General features: G+C 35.6%; 1 long non-coding RNA gene across 1 annotated transcript in view; it reads right to left on the bottom strand.

The window, feature by feature from the left end:
* Positions 1–4,973: 4,973 nt before the first annotated feature.
* The window catches only part of LOC150040379 (uncharacterized), a 61,531-nt gene continuing 48,170 nt past the window's right edge, over positions 4,974–18,334 (bottom strand). Inside the window, exon 3 of the long non-coding RNA XR_016533754.1 lies at positions 4,974–5,097. This is a non-coding gene — a long non-coding RNA (uncharacterized LOC150040379). The remainder of the gene's footprint in view (positions 5,098–18,334) is intronic.

The following is an 18,334-nucleotide window of genomic DNA, read 5'->3' as shown; positions in this document are numbered from 1 at the left end:
TGTAACTGCAGTCAACTAAATTTATGAGTTTTTTTGAAGACAGATCTGTCACGTAAGTTCAGAAGACATTTTCATATAAAGTAAAACTAGCCAAACCCGCTACATAACAAACTTTAGGGTCTGCAGCACTGTGGTTTGGAATTTCTACTGCTACACCAAGCATGCCGGTGTGTCAATCAGCGTCTGGAAGTCTCATACATAATTTTCTCAAATTTAAATAGTTTCTTTTTTTCTTTTCCCTATCTCTAGAAAGTTAATACCCTTCTGAAATTGGTCTTTACCATTTCTATGCATTCCTTTTATGTCTCTGCCACATTTATATGGAACACAAACAAAATGCCATTGCTTTGTATGGTTCTAAAAGCTACAGAAATAGCATCATAGCTCATATACTTTCCTACATCATGCAACCTCAATATTGCCCTCGGGGCAGGTGTGGAAATTAGTTCTTGAGGGAATAGTGAACCTTAGTCTTCTGCTATACAAAGCACAGCTATACATAGAGTACATAAATAGATGTATGTTATGTATCTGAGGTATTAAAATTTCATGGAAATGATTAAGAAAAAATGTCCTAAAAGGCTCTATGGAGAGACAATAATGAAAAATAAGGTTGGGAAACGCTATTCTATATTCTGCTAGTCTCCCTTAGTTTCATATCTGTGAAATGTATCCTGTTGATATGTGTAAGCCTAGTTCAGTCCTTTTTCAATATGTAGAACTTTTCAGTACATTAGTATACTACAGTTTCTGTATCTACTCTGTTGTAGATAGCAATACTGTAATATTACTATAGTTCTGTAATAATAAGTATCCTTGAGCTTGTCCCTTTGTACATATACAAGTGTGTTTCTCTGAGATGTTTGCCCAGCATTGGAATTGCTTGGACTCAAGTAGCTACATAATTAGCCTCACTAAATGTTACTTGGGTAGGTGTGGACCCTGGACAAATTCATTGATCTTAAAAAGAGGTTTTGAAGAATTTTCGTCTATCTTTAATTTATCCCTGGGATCAAGAAAATGGGGACAGCTCTCTTCCCACATCTAGACTGGTACAGCAGGGAAGAAAAAGCAACGTTTCTATCAACAATGTTTCATCCAATTGCTCAACTTTGTAGACATTGTGTGTGTGTGTGTGTGTGTGTGTGTGTGTGTGTACTCTTGAGGTCCCTGTAATGAAACCTACTGGTCAATTTGCTGAAAGAAATCTACTTAGTTCCTTAACTGTGTCCTTTAAAATTTAATTTTTTAAGCTTTAAAAGCTTAAAAGTTTCTTCTATGTATAAGGCTAGCAATATTTAAGAATAACCTTTAAAAGGCCCTTAAATAATGTTAGGTTCAGTTAAAAGTTAATGCAATGCATTAACATCTTTAACTACATTTATGAATTTAATAGATTCATATTTCTCTCCTTTGCAAAAACAGTTGTCTAATTTGGGAAAAAATCATTTTGCACATTTAATGTAAATTCACAAATACAATATGCTTATGAACAGAAAATTCCTTAGGTGCCTTAAATATTCTAATTCAGCTTTGATATTTTGCAAGACTTTAGTTTAACATCATAAGTCTTCAATAATTACTCAATCGCATACTTTATACTGGAATTATAGTGCTGACCTAACATGCTAAAGAGGATATGTTCTTCCAAACATCATGAATACCTAAAATTTCATGCATATGCATCAGTGCTTTAAACACTTCTGACCTTAATCCTAAATTGTCTTGCATTTAAAGGGGGCTAATCTACTACACACATTTATGTCAGACCCCACACAGTTTAGAGATTGATTTTGCAAGAAATTTGGGGGGGGGTTGGTCAAGACATGACTGAATTCTATAAGTAAAACTTTAAAACTTTTCAGCAAAGTAGAATTTATTCTGAAGTGTTATATTTCCAAGCCAGATTTTTTTCACCACCTGCTGAGGTGATTACCTCATTTGATATATTTATATGTTTCTTTGGCTTGTCAGATATATGAATTCATTTTCCCTCTCCTTAATAACACTAATTCAACTTGATTCTTTTCATATAATTCTTATCTCCTGGGACTACACACTTTGACAAAAATGAAGAACCGAACCAGATAAACTCTGGATCTGGCTCCTCAGGTTGTCTGATCATTTGCCCATAAGCCTCAAGATTAATTTTGACAGCAGAGTTCCCCGCACCGGAGAAGTATACAAGCGACTCTTCTGGCCCATGAATTCCTTCAGTCCAGAATACGGAATGGTGAGGATTTCTAAGTACACAATGCAGTTCACGACTCCTACTCTATCTTCCTCAACAACAGCCTGAAAAGATTATGCTAACTGTCCAGATTATTTCGCATTTTTGCAGTTTCCCCTGAAAACTCCACAGTTATCTACTTTAAATGACAGTTTTACAAAATTACTTAACTTGCTTTCTCTAACTAGGCAACAAACAGAACACAGACAACTAAGAATGGAAGGAACAATTTACTATGTCATGTACCCTACTCCATGCTAGATATACATTCCGTGTGCCATTTCAATTTTATAAGTTCCAAAAACCCTATGAGGCACATAGTGCCTCATTTTTTACAGGAGAAGAGAGATGAAGCCTAAAGACGTATGCTAGGTGAAAAAACAGATCTGTATATCTCTGAGGTGATGCCTACAACAGAGTATATCTTACCTGCATGCGGCTCACTTAATCAAAGTGTGCATTTTTTCCAGTGGGGTTTTTTTAAATAATTTCTTGTTTCATATTAAACTAAGTGGTAAGCTTTTATTGTAAAGGTCAACTAGGAAATATTTTGCACTCTATAGGCCATAAGGCCTCTGCTCAATCTATTTAACTCTAGTGTAGTACAAAAGAAAAAGACAGCTATAAACAAGACACAAATAAACAGGCATGGCTGTTCCAATATAATAGTTTTTCTGATCAAGTCAGGCCACAGTTTGTTGGTAGTGATGTTCTGAAGCTGGATAGCAAAGATGGCTGTAGTGCTCTACAAATTCATTTTTAAAATCATTGACATTCATGTCAGGGAAATTACTCCCTAATAAAGCTGTTGGAAATAAAAACCAGCTTCCTTTCTAAAATCAGAAAAGCATAAATGTGTCTGCTAGCCAAAGACAATTCGCACCTACAGCAAACCACCTCTTATTGTTTGCATTCCTCTTCCATTTTTATTTATAAATATATTCCTCTCAGGGTTGACAGAAAAAAGTGCCTTTAAAAAGCTACTGATAGGGAAACGGGTACCCTGTGAAAGGGAATCAATGTATGTGAAAGGGACATGTGAAAGGGAATCAATGTATGTGAATTAATGCACCTTCTATCTGGCAAATATCATGTGACCCTTTTACTAATTACAATAAAAAATTAAAAAAAAATAAAAAGCTACTGATTTAGAAACCTTGGGCTCTCCTAGCAGAGATCTGCAATAGAGCAAAATCTTGATACATAAGGCCATATAATGTGAAGCTAATTGAAAGGACCTCTAGGATATTGAAACAAAAGCCATATAACGAATGATTGTTGTCCTTAATGTACTATATTATCTCTCATCTCCTTTGCTGTCCCTTGGTTATCTCATATTGTTATAGTATCTCACTTTGTTATCTGATATATTGAATTTATTTGTATTTGGTTATTTGAAATTGGATAGGGAAGGGGGGAAAACCAAGACGGGTGGGGGGTGTGGGGGGGGAGGGAAATGGGTACCAAGACATGTGAAAGGGTATCAAGGTATGTGAATTAATGCACCTTCTATCTGGCAAATATCATGTAACCCTTTTACTAATTACAATAAAAAAATGAAAAAAAGCTACTGATTAATGAGATAACTATATGCACAATATTAGGACCTGTTTATTTTATATGACCTTACTGCTTTTGGCTGAGCAAGAATAGTTTTGAGGGATGCTTTATCAGCTCACTCACAAAAGGAAAAAAAAATCTTCCTATGATTGAATACCTATTACTTCAGTGCAATATATATTTTTTTGCTCAATTACATGAGCACATTTGATCTTTTCAAGGAAATGAAGTATGAATCATTGTCTGTTTTCATTTATAAGTTCCAAGACATAATGCAGATGAAAAATCATAACTTGAGTTGTTCTTTCATTTGAACATTTCCTTGAAATTAATTTTAAGAAAACAATTCAGCACAGAAAAGTATTTCTGCTATGAATGTAGTACTCTGAAAAATACATAGAAAGATTTGGGGTTCCGGGATCCTCATGACATAGTTTATTAGTTGGTTCCATTTACCTGCTTTCTTCAAGAAATCAAGTCAAAATGCAGGCTATTTTCATGACTTTTTGAGGTGCGCTTGTGTAAAACTCATCATATTGTTAGCTGTGGGGAGCCGGAGCGGCCGCCATTACAAGATGGCGACTGTTCCCTGCCTCGCTCCTTGTAAACAACTTCTTAGTTCTCCTTATTTGGTATGTGAGTGCGGAGCCTTTGCTCGTTCCACTGAGTCTGCGCGTATGACGTCAGAGGCCTGACCAATCCCGAGTTTTAAAATGGCCCTGGCAACAGAGCAGCCAATGGCAAAAGCCCCGTGTTCCTTGATTGTATATAAGCAGCTGCACTTCCCTGCCCCGGGCCCCTCTGCTTCAGCTCTCCCTTCAATCAAGTTGCTCTTCAATAAAGTGTGATACGAGAAGGATCCTCGGGTGGTGTCCGTTCTTCCCTGCTGGTCAGGGGTGCCGGGCGCCGCAGTTAGCGTTTCTTATCAGTGGGTAAAATGCCAGGAAAGAAGTATAGGCAACCTCAAGAGCATAATCCCAGGCCGGCGCCACAATCTCACTCAGGGTAAAGCTGTCAAAAGTAAAAGATGAAAGAGCCTAAACGATCATTGTCCTGAATATAAAGCAGTGATTTTCTGTTACATCATATGCTGATCAGTACCCAGTGAGTTTTCATGAGCACGTCAAAAATAAAAAGAAAGAACAGTGTGATCATTCCAATTAATTTGCTTATTACCATCTTAATCTGTACTATCCAGGTCAATCTTAGCTCAGTGTGAGTTTGGTCTTCTTAGATAATTAAAATTTCCTCCTGTTCAAGAAGGCATAGAGTGCCACCTACTTCTGGGGAAGAGCGAGCTTCAGGACCTATGGGAAATAGAAAAAAAAACTTTGGTAAGAGAGGCAAAGAAGGGCAAAGAGAAAAAAGGGATGGAATGGGGTATTAAGACTGAGAAAGTGAATAGGGAAGGGTTAGTAATAAAGCTGGATACTGAGAAGATAAAATACCCATGTTCTCATAGATCAATTATTTGTTGGAAACCACATCAGAAATGTTTCCTACAGGAAGCTTTAGCCCTGCCTTTATGGATGACCACTAGGTAATTGCTTTGTATTCAATAAAATGTATAAGTTCCACAAGACAAAGTCAGCCTTGTCCCATCTCTGCTTATTGCAAAACATCTGAAGGCAATTCTATTGTCACCATGGCATGTCTACAGGCTCTGGCCACTTGCCAAGGAGAGTCACCTCTACTGTGGTTTCAGGTTCCTCCAAATTCATATGTTGCTCATATGACAGGATTAAGCAGTTGGACCTATTAAAGTACTTAGGCCTTGAGGGATACTTCCTTGTGAAAGAACCACACATAGTGTGTGGTTGACTTGCCCTCAGACTTCTACCACGGGAGGACATTTTTCTACCCTGGAGAATGAAGAAACAATGTGCCATCTTAAGAACATACAGTGACCCTCACCTAAATAACAATGAACCCTTACCTTTCCAACCACTAATGTAATTTTTTTTCTTTATGAATTACTCTGATTTGGGGATTTTGTTAGAGCAGTATAACCATTCACTTAGCAAATATTATTTCTTTAATCACTATTAGAGCCTACTATACAAGCTTAAGAGCATTTACTGTGCAATTTGAATCAATAGAATATATGGATAATTGTCAACAATTTTCTATCTACTTTGTTGCTATTACATGGGCAGTAAATCTTGTCCTTGCAGAAATGAAATCATTAGACCATTATGCTCTTTATCCATTCTGCTCTTTATCTTTATTTTATTTTAATCCATCTTAGTCTTGCATTTGCTGAACTGAACTTTGAGATTCAGCAATTAGTCAATGACAAGGGAATTTATTAAAGGTTACCTATATTTATTGTTTTGTTTTCCTGTTTGGTGTTTTGCATATAGTATCTTATCCTCTTTAACCTAAGAAAAGAAGAAAAAAGTCTCAAACTATTACATTAGCACCTTCTGAATGAACTGTGAAGCACCTTTACTTCGGCTCATGTTGCAATATACGCCCATTTCTTCTGGTGTGCTACAAGCTACATTTTCTTTTCTTTTGCCGTGGCCTGTGAGATAGGGCACCTGGTGTTTTTGACTGAACTGTTTATTCAGAGAATTCGCTTTAAAGGAACCCACAGAGCACCTGCAATTGCCTGGGGTCTTTCTGTTAAGCCTGCTGATGATGCAGAACCTATGTTAGCAGGCAGAAGATAGGATTCTTCAAACAAAACAAGAATTTAGCAGAAAAGCAGTAAATACAAGAAAACAGAAATATCCAGTCTATTACCACCTTTTTCCAAATTCTGTTCCCCTCTCCTAAATGTGGACACTCAAGGACCAAATATGAAGTAATTGTCTTCTCCTTTCTACAGTATGACCAAGGGAACAATCTCTCTGTCCCATTCAGTCTTCTAGAGGACAGCAGTTCCATCCTTCTGAGCTTCTAGAAATGATCATAGTACCTTGCTAGTGCGGTTACATAAAATAAGGAATGTTGAATGCTTTGTAGTTGACCTACCATGTAATATATGCTCCACAAATATTATAGCATGTTTGTTCTGTTCCTATGTCTTTCAGAATGGAATTAGTGTGTGTAGGTTACACACTAATCCAAGACCTACCAAATGCTGGAAAGGTAACGTTGAGTCTTCTCAGGAAGCAAAGCTAAGCTTTGGTTATCCACTTTCACCCATATGTCGAACCTTGTTCTCTGTCACTTTTCTCTTCATATACTATTTCTGTCCAGGTTGAATAACTTGGAATGGATTATGCTATTGTGCATCAACTGGCTTTTGTATGATCAACTTCCTCTGACCATTGAAAACTATTGAACACTTTTCTTGTCAAATTCCCATTTACTTGCAATCTCCTAACCTTGCTATCTATTATACCCTCTGAGTTTGACCAACAAAGACCAGAAACATTCCTGGGTGATCCCACTACTCTGCGTTCACCTCTATTTGGACACTTTTTTCATGTTTCCTTGTTTATTTTTTTTTACTTGCCTAATATCTTCCAGCCAGGAGTTTCCTAAACTTTCAATGGACATATAAATAATCTGGCAACTGGTTAAAAAATCTTTCAGTACATTTGGGTAGGACCTAGGCATATATCTTTCTGAACACCAGCCGAAATTGATGATCTTGTTGCCTAGACTACAACTCAGATGAGGTGCTAGACAATGAACATCTAATTGTGCTTAGCCACTGTGCTTCCCAGGTAGCTTAGGATGATAGGTATGCACAACTACACCAAGCCAATGATTAAATGGAGTTTTATGAATATTTATGCCCCAGCTGAGCCCCAAATCACTACCCTCAAATTACTACCGTCCAAGTACCTTGGATTACATTCTTGAGCCACTGTAATCAGCATTGTGATCAACACTGTTATCAATTGATTTTTCATCTAAGCAGCAAGTTTGCATATGTAACTGGAGAATTAAGATAGTTTGCATTAGAGTTATTATTTTTATGATTTTTTAAAGTGATACACAAAAGTAGTTGCAGTTACTTCAGGCAGTTACTGAGTACATTTCTTTTTGAACAATGGTGCCACACATGGGGAGTCCATGAGGAGACTGAGGCAGGAGAAACTTTAGTTAAGACTTATTATTGAGATGAATTTTCTAATTGCTGTAATTTTTCCTAGTTGACCTGTATAATCTTTATTCATCTTAGATTTTTGCTGGTTTCCTAATTTTCATTTGTTTGTCTAATCATATGAGATTCAGTCATTACTAAGTTCTCATGATTGTGACTATCTTTCTTCCTCATTTAACTGTATAATTTTTAAGTATTTTCTACAATGCTGCATTAGTGGTCATGAATGTATTTGGCTTATTTTTAAATATCATTATTTTTCTATCTACTTTAAAGGAAATTTTTCTAAATGCAGTAATTTTGATGGGCTGTTATTGACTTGAAATGCATCACTTCACGGTTTTCTGTAAAAGATTGTAAAGTTTGGCATAAGAAGTATAATGGCATTCTAATGAGTCTACCTTTGTAGGTAATTTGGCACTTCTCTCTTGCAGCTTTCAATATTTTGTTCTATACTCTCAATATTTTAACTATGTTTCATGGAAAGATTCTTTTCTGGTCATTTCTATTTGGATTTCTAAATTTTTCCTGTTCCTGAATCCCCATATCTTTCCCTACATTTAGGGAACTTTTGCTATAATTTCATAAAACAGAATTTCTATGCCTTAGTTTATATTTCAGCTCTTTATTCTACATCAGAGATTCTTAAGGTTTTATCTCTTGATCCTGTTCTAGAACGCTAGGAAATAGTGGTTGTGCTTATTTAGCTTCTGAAGATGGTTTTTTATATATCTGAATGTAATAATGTATCAGCATGGTCTAAAATATATGATCTTCCTTCTTACCAACATATTGACCTGGATCCCTGGGTCTACATCAAGTCAGACCCAATTTCTTGTATTCATACTAATTCTTAAAGCAGAGAGGAAGTTTGGGAAGATTTGAGATATAAACATTCAGGAGCTACTTCTTTTGGGCCAGAATGTTTGACCATAAGGCTTCTCCTAACATGATTCTCACCAGCAATCAGCAAGTACAGGGAATCCTTTCCATGGTATGTGCTTATCATGTAAATTGCAGATCTTCTGTCTTTAACTATATTTTGGCAGTATCAGATTATGTATTTGGGGAGCTTAGAGAGGATTTCCTTTTTTCTCTTATGGTTAAACCCCTTCTGGGAAGTTTTTCCCACCTTCCTTACTCTGCTACACAGTACAAAATGTTAGGGTCCTTTATTTCTTTCACAACCCTGAAGTCAATATTCTCAAATTTTACATAGCCTATTATACTGTTATTGTCAGATCCATGCCTCCAACCTCTCCCTGCAGCCACACTGCAGATGTTTTGTTTCAGAATCTTGGAACTCTCAACTCATAGATTCTTACCTATTTAAACTAAGAGTAATGCATGTCACTTACAATCAGTTTACCCAGAGCAGGGAAGAAAGAAGGACAAAGATTTAAAGATTTCTTATGATTTTTGTATGATTTATTAAGAAGTGGAATTAACTATAGCTCTCTTTTGTCCTTGATTCAAAAGACTTATGGATTCTTCCTATCATGTGCTGTTCAGATGAGAAATAAAGTAGTGTGATGCAGCTTTCTCTAAGAAAGGGAATGTTTTCTAGACTGTGTTGTCTGGTCAGAAGTTTTGAGTCTTTAAAAGCATTTCCCCTATCAGTGTCTCCTGTGGGTACCACAAATGACATCACATTGCAGGAGCACTGGATACGATCTTTTTATCAAGAAAGAAAAGGATACCTTGGCCAAAACACACCACAGGAAGAATCATTGCTATCTAATTCTTTCATGTCCCCTACTGTTTGATTGCACTGATACTCATTACTCCTCAAAATACATTTTAAACAGATTGATACTTGCATTTTCCTTGAGCAGTGTTATGAAAAGTAAGCATGTCTTGAGTAAGTCATGCCTGTTGAAATCCTAACATGGATGGGACAAGAATGTAGAGAACAAAATTGCAAAAGCAGTTTAAAGGTAAGGAAGGTGGGCTAGTTAGTTCAAGGAAGCTGTTTTTCTACCTGAAAAGCAGATTGCACGTAAGCTCTCTGAAGCCAGACAGAGCAATTTATCAAGTATTTCCACTGCATTCTAGAATAAGTGATAAATGATATGGTCATCCAAAGGTCTTAGGAAGAGTCAACTTTTTAAAGATGATAAATCATCTGATGAGAATAGTTTCCTTTGAACCTTTGCATCAGGGTCAATAAGAAAACTAAAGCTTCTATAAAGACACCATTGACATTCTTTTATAGTAAATTACACAAAGCATAGGATATACTTCTTTTATTCTCAATTTCCTTTATCGTTTAAAATTAGATTCTAACACTGCACTCAAGTGAGAGAGGAAATAGTTATGACAATTGTAAAATTTTGAGAAATATGAGCTTCTCACAGTCATGTTTTCCACACCCAGTTTTTGAGTCCTATTACATTTTTGGTATTTAATTTTCTCCATTTTAAGCAAGAGTGGTTGGGTTGGAGATGCAAGTTTGCAAACTATGATTGAACCTAATCTTAAATTCACTAAGTGACAGAAGTATCCTATCAGGTGCACAAGTATCCCTACCATAGATTACCACCCCACAGCTTTAGCATTCAAAATGTTTACAATCAGAAAATTCTCTTATACAGTGTCAAATTCCATGTTAATGGCAATAAGGTACAGAATTTCAAGTGTTGTGATATATTGCCTTCATTAGCAGCAATTAAATGGATGAGTGGAACATTTTAAGAGATAAAATCATGCAAATGACATATATCCAACTCAAGACAACCTTACAAAATGAGTTTATTGGGATATTACATTTGTACTGAAAATAACCAGTTTATAAAATCTGCTTTTATGAGACCTGTTAGCTATTTCACTATTTCATTTACATTTAGTTTCATGACTAGATTAATGACGAATGATGTTTATGGTTTGAGAAAGATTATAAATACTAGTGATATTTCTGAGACATCACTACATTTTAATTGCTATGTATAATTATTCTCGTTTTCACTATGTCCCACAAAAATAGCAGCCTCAAATGAAACTAATGTGTATATAAAAATTTTATCTTGAAAATGTGACCATCACTATAATAGATTCACAACTTGGCACCACATTGAGCATATCTTTGCATTTATTTCCATATGATATTCAAAAGTAATTTTGTAAAAAATGTTCCACATCTCTGGCCATAAAAGAAATGCAAATCAAAACAACTTTGAGACTCCACCGCACTCCAGTTAGAATGGCCAGGATCAAGAAATTTAATAACAACAGATGCTGGTGGGGATGTAGCCAGGAGGGATCATTACTACACTGTTGATGGGAGTGTAAGCTCATTCAACCGCTATGGAAAGCAGGATGGCAATTCCTCAAAAGACTAAACATAGAGCTCCCCTATGACCCAGCCATTCCACTACTTGGCATTTACCCAATCGTCCAGAAACAAGGGCATACTAAATCCACTAGCACAGTGATGTTCATTGTAGCACTATTTGCCATAGCAAAGATATGGAACCAACCCAGATGCCCCTCAGTTGATGAGTGGATCAACAAGATGTGGTATTTATACACAATGGAATTCTATGCTGCTGTCAGAAAGAATGACATTGCCCCATTTGTTAGGAAATGGAAAGACTTAGAATAAAATCATATTAAGTGAAGTAAGCCAGACTCAAAGAAACATAGGCCCAATAGTCTCCCTCGTTTGTCATAATCAGTAGAAACCTTGGGCTCTCCTAGCAGAGATTTACAATAGAACAAAATCTAGAGACATTAGGCCAAATAGTATGACACTAAATGTAAGGACCTCCAGGATAAGGAAACAAAAGCCATATAATGAATGACTGTTGTTCTGAATGTTCTATGTTACCTCTCATCTCTTTTGCCATCCCTTGGTTATCTCATATTGTTACAATTTTTCACCTTGTTATCTGGTATATTTTATATGTGCTTAATTGGTTATTTGAAATTGGATAGGGAAGGGGGAAATCAAGATAAGTGGGGGGAGGGTGGGAGGGAAATGGGGACCATGTCATGAGAAAGGGTATCAATGTTTATGAACTTATGCACCTTTTATCTGGTGAATATAATGTAACCCTTCTATTTATCACAATAAAAAATCTTTTGTCAAGCAAAAGAAAGTGGTTTATTTTCAAAAATTACTTCCCCCAAATTTTTTCAAAAGTTACTTCCCCCAAAACTTCCTATCCCAACTCCACTTAGTTTGATCAGCCTCCTACTTTGGGTCCTCCTAAATACCACTTCATTTAACTTGCAAGATCCTATATTCCAATGGGTAAAATGGTCCATTCTCACAGAGACCTTCATTAATAGCGACTAAGTGATTATTCTATTGCTGCAAATATCACAATTCATAACTATAGTTCATATGATTTATTTCATCATTGTATGCTCAACACTTTTCACAAGGCCTAGTATATAAGAGGCACATTAATAAATGAGTATATTGTCCAAGATCATTCCCTTTATATTTTGGGGAAATGATACAAATAAACCTATGTGTTTAAGGACCCAAATTATTTAGTAGCCAATGTGTTCTCTTTGATATTACATAATCTTTTTCCATTACTATGCATAAACAGACATTCAAAAATTATTAAAAAGCCAGGCACGGTGGCTCATGCCTGTAATCCTAGCTACTCAGGTGGCTGAGATCTAAGAATCAAGGTTCAAAGCCAGCTGGGGCACAAAAGGACCTGAAACTCTTATCTCCAATTAAGCTCTAGAAAATTGGAAGTGGGGCTTTGATCAAGGGTAGGGCGGTAGCCTTGAGCTGAAGAGTTCAGGGACAGTGCCAAGGCCAAATTTAAGCCCCATGACCCACAAAAAGTTATTAACAAAACACCCATATTCAGACTATAGTAATATTAATTGATATGAACTTACTAGCTACCAAGCAGAAAGTATGATGCTTTAAAAATGTCATGTCTGACTCTCCTAGCAGAAGAAGCCCCTATAGGATGAGGCTAAATGAAAGGATCTCCAGGATGTAGAAACAAGAGATTGTATTATGTGATTGTTGTTTTTAATGTACTATGTATTTCTCTTCTCTTTTTTTGACCTTTGGTTAATCTCATGTTGTTAATGTATCTGACTTTGTTACCTGATATATTGTATATACTTTATTTGTTTATTTAAAATAGGAAATAGGAGGGGAAAACAAGAAGATTTGGAAGGGGTGGAGGGAGGGAAATGGAAACAAAACATGAGAGGGGGTATCAAAGTGTGAGAAGTGATGTACCCTCTGTCTGGCGAATGTAACTGTGACCCCTCTATGCATTACAATAAGAAAAAAAGAAATAGGAAGGAATATGAAAAAGGCTAAATTAATACTATTCCCTATAATTAATAAAAATTAATTACTAAGAACCAAGAAGTTTGATGTGATTGGAAAGATTTTCTGTTTTTGTGGGATAAAAATTGATAACTCCATTTCTCTTACTATTTTGAAATAAAAATACCTGTTTTACTTCCCCCACAATCTAGACTAGCATTTTGTGACATTTAATACTTATTTTCATATATGGAATACAAGAAATATGCCTGAGGAATGACTCCAATAATTAGACACCTTAGTCTTGATATGTTTCTTGTTTGTAAAAAAAAAAGTGATGAGAAAATGTCATAGAAATAAAATATGATGGGCAGCAATGTGGCCTAGTGGTAGAGTGTTTGCCTTGCATGCATGAAGCCCTGGGTTCGATTCCTTGGTACCACATACATAGAAAAAGCTGGAAGTGGTGCTGTGGCTCAAGTGGAAGTGCCATAGCCTTGAACAAAAGTGCTCAAGGACAGTGCCTAGGCCTTTAGTTCAAGTACTACGACTAGCAAAAAAAAGAAAGAAAAGAAAACAAATGTGGCAGAGAACAAGAACATGTGACACAGGAAGACAGCATAAACATTCTCAGCCATATTGTTCTTTTTTTCTTGCCAGCTTTCCGCCAAATAATACCACATACAATATTCCCACTTCTGAGTATTTACTCAAAAGATTTGAACTTATTTGTTGAAGAGATATGTGAACTCTTACATTCACTATATCACTCTTCAAGAAAACAGTGTCATGGAATCTATCTCAGTGTTGCTTGACAGATAAGTGGATTAAAAATGTCATAGAAATATACAGTAGATCACTTGCAGCTTTAAAACTAAGAGGACAATGAGGTGATTTTTAACAACGTGGATGGAACTGGAAACCACAATGTGAGTTAAGTTGGACATAGAAGACAATGTCACATAGCCATGCATGTAAGTGGAGATTAAAACTGGGACTTGCTGGAAGAGTGGCTTCAATTGTAAAGCATCAGCTGTGTACAAGAAACCTGAGTGAGAGCACAAGACCCTGGGTTCACACCCTGATACTGACAGCGGAAAACAATCAAATTTCTAAGACCAGAGAGTACAATGCTGAGAACAGAAGCTCAAAAAGTTAACCAAGATAGAAAGATGGGCTGGTGATGTACAGAAACCCAGGATTGGTTGTATGAGATCAGCTATACAATGGGTGAAGATAGGTAGTTAAGAAGTAGAGTAGAATGCATCTCAAAAATTGTTGAATTTAAATTTCAAACGTTTCAAAAATGTCAATTGTTGATAAGGATGAAGAGCTTACTTAGCTTGATTTAGATATTTAACATTATATCACAGAAATCATACCAAATCTTTGTGCCCTGGAAATATATACAATTAAAAACCATCCATTTCGGGGCTTGGAGTTTGGCCTAGTGGTAGAGTACTTGCCTAACATGCACAAAGATCCAAGTTCGATTCCTTGGTACCACATGTACATAGAAAAAAAATCGTCCATTTCCTATCATTTTTGAATAAATACTCTCTTCTTAACAATCTCTCTGTAGAGAATTCAAATCCTAGTGGCAAGGAAGAAAAGTGTGCAGACCTCTCGGGAAGCAGACATCCATGAGAGATGAAGGTCAACTCAAGGTGACAGTAAAGAAACATGAGCCTTGAAAGATTACTGAGGGCAACAGACACCCAGTTGACCACTGCCAAAACTGAAATAGTCCCTGAGATCTATTTGAATTATTGTCTCTTCAGGTGATGGCTCTCCACCTCTGAGCAATAAAAAACAGCTCCATTTTCTATCAGCCCATGGCCACCTCTACTTGACATACATTCCATCTCATGGTTGGCTTATGTGATCTCCAAGAGTTTAAGACTGTCTGATATGAACTAAGCTGTTTATTACTTGCCTTATTTTCTCCACCTACAAAATGAAAAAAATAAAATCTGAGATCCCACAGGAAAAAAATCATGTCTGAAGCTCTCAAAGTGGCATCATAAGATTCGTTTAACATGTTAAGTATACGTATACAGTCTGATTAAACTTTCATTACATTTTGTATTTGTAATCTTAATTTTATACTAAATTTCATTTAGATGATCTAAAATGTTCATAGCATTTCACATTGTGACTCATCAGAGTGTACTCTTTAAACTAGAAGCTGTCCCTTATTTTCATATCTCTCTTACTTTGTTGTGTTGTTTTTTTCCCAATCACTTTGGCCTTCAAGCGATTTCCCAGAGTGACAGTGTTTAACTCACAGTGTGCTAATAATCATGTCCTGGTTGCATGTCCTAATATTTAAATAACAGCAATCAGCCCATATCAGCCTTTGAAGCCATCCTGAGTCCTTGTGCTAGTTAGAAAGGTAAAACTTTCTACTTTAATATTGTTGTGCTTGAAAGTCCTGTTTATAGAATAAGACTACGGTTTCCAAAGATATTTGTTTTTCAGAAACTGAGATTCTATTTCATGTAATAAAATCTTCAGAATGTGATGGAATGAAGTATTAGGTTAATTATGAATGGTTAGTATGAAAACAGAGGCAAACACCTTAGACCTCAATAAACAAAGAATAAATTGCCTCATAGAACACTGTAGAAAACAAAATTTTGAAGCAATTTAAAAGAGAAAAATAGAGGAAGAATTGAAACATCACATAGCCCTCTAATATAGGCAAAGCTGACAATATTCACAGATTCACTCAGGATAATATATTGCTTGAGTTCTCTTGCAATATTTCACACTAAGAACAATAAAAATTACATAATAGATTTTTGTGAATTAGATTGACTCCGTTTTTAATATTAGATCTTGAAGTTCCTCCCAATGGATTTCTTAATCAAAACAATGGATTAGTAATTAAGCTTTTATTAAATAGAAAAAACAAAACTGACAATGACAATGTCCCAAATTATGGTCAATTATGACCTATGTATAAAGAATTAAATACATGGTGGCTGAGAATGCGAGGATCACGAACAACTATGCCTCAGATACACATCCAGGCATAAAACAAGATATTATTGTAAAAATGACCAGTGAAAAACAGGTCATAATTCAACTCTCCACCTTAATATGTATAGTTAACTTTTAAAGTGCAAGGTGTTGAATAATATGAAGAATGTACTACCCTTTGTGCTTCTAAAGAGGACTATGGAGATCCCAGCTAGCTCAATTGCTAGAGTATGAATCTCTTAGAAAGGCATATTATGTAAATATATGCATTCATTTTAATAGAGTAGTTTTTCATGTATACCAAAAGGTAGTGACAATGGTTTCCCCTGAAGCGGAAAGCATGGTGAATGAGAATCTGGAGTGGGAGGGAGTCTAGCTTTTCACCATATTCTGTTCATGTTTTCAACTATCTTATAACATATATAGTATCTATAACAATTAAAAATTGCCATAGAAGCTTTTGAATGAAGAGAGTTATCCAAGCATTATGACTTTCATTTTTGTTCTGTTGTGTAATATACCAATAAGCCACAACAAATATTATCATCTTTAACCAACTGGTAAATTAATGAGTTTCTTGGAGTAAGACTTGGTAACTTACATAGCCAGTTAAGTGATAGGACAAGAATTGGGCTACAAAATCTGCTACAGTGCATTACTTTAATGTAAACTGAAACAGACAAATAACCATACTAATGGAGGAAAAGCAATTAAGTCCACATAATCTAATACTAATGCTTCCAAAGTTGTGAAATGTTCTTACTTCAAGTAAATAAGAAAGAATGGAAGGGCTAGGGCTATATATAGCTCAGTGGAAGAGCACAACCTAGCATGCACGAAGTCCAAAATTTGATCCCCTGGAACCACTAAAATAAGAGTACATTTACAAGAGCATTGAAGAAAAAAACTGTACCTAGGGATATATTTAATAGAAAGCATAAAACATCAAGAGCATAAAAATGACAAGGTATTACAGAAAAATAGAGAAATAGCTGAATAAATGGAATGTTACACTGTGTGCATTGACTAAAAACTCAATACTAAGTTGTCAGTTACCCCAGAATTGACCTATGCATTCAAAGAAATCACAACTTAAAAGTCAGCAGGCTTATTATAGAAATTGAAAAGTAACTCTTAGCTTTATGTGAAAACATAAAGAATAACAATTCCTGGAAAACAAAACCAAAGCTAGGGGACTTAGAGTCTTGCTTTCAAGAGTTACTATAAAAATAGAATTAGCATATGATCTATAAATATATCACTGAAATATCATAAAGCAGCCCACCAACAATGATGAAATGTTTTTGTAACAAATATCCAGAATAAGAAAAGGAAAAGTGTTTTTGACAAATGGCAGTGGAGCAATGGATATCTAGTATGACCTCTCACCCCTTAAATGATATCATAAGGGAGAAGACTTCATAAGTGATTAGGTCATGATGGTAACCACAGTACTCATAATGACATTAATGTCCAACCCTAGGAAAATCCCTTACCACTTCTGCAAAGTGAGATCGAGAAAGCGCCATTAGTGAAGAGTGGACCATCACCAGACACCAAATCTACTAGCATTTTGATTTTGGACTGTCAAGCCTCCAGCATTATTGTAAATGCTATTTTGTTCTAGTATCCTGAGCAAAATATTTTAATAAATGTATCAAAACACATATAACCTCCAATAAATGCATAAAAAGAAATTTACCATGGTTCATGATCACATAAACACAGGAGAGAGGAACAATGAAAAAAACACTACTTACTGAAGTATTTATATTTAAATATAAAAATATAAAATTCTAAGTTTCCGGAAATCCAAATTTTGAACCATAAAACTATGGTTGGCAAGGATTCATTCACAACTGATAGGAATCTTATGTGATTTTTCCATATGTCAGATTCATAATAAAAACTGAACATTTCTTTTTTCATATATTTTTATTGTAATTAATAGAAGGGTTACATTACATTCGCCAGATAGAAGGTGCATTAATTCACATACATTGATACCCTTTCTCATGTCTTGGTCCCCATTTCCTTCCCCTCCACCCACACCCCTCATCTTGTTTTCCTCCCTTCCCTATCCTATTTCAAATAACCAAATACAAATATTTCCAATATATTAGATAGCAAAGTGAGATACTATAGCAATATGAGATAACCAAGGGACAGCAAAAGAGATGAGAGATAACATAGTACATTAAGGACAACAATCACTCATGATAAGGCTTTTGTTTTATGTCCTAGA

The sequence above is a fragment of the Megascapheus bottae genome, chromosome X, assembly GCF_031878675.1.
Source record: "Megascapheus bottae isolate mThoBot1 chromosome X, mThoBot2.hap1, whole genome shotgun sequence".
Classification (NCBI taxonomy): domain Eukaryota; kingdom Metazoa; phylum Chordata; class Mammalia; order Rodentia; family Geomyidae; genus Megascapheus; species Megascapheus bottae.
This window is presented reverse-complemented; position numbering and strand designations above follow the sequence as displayed.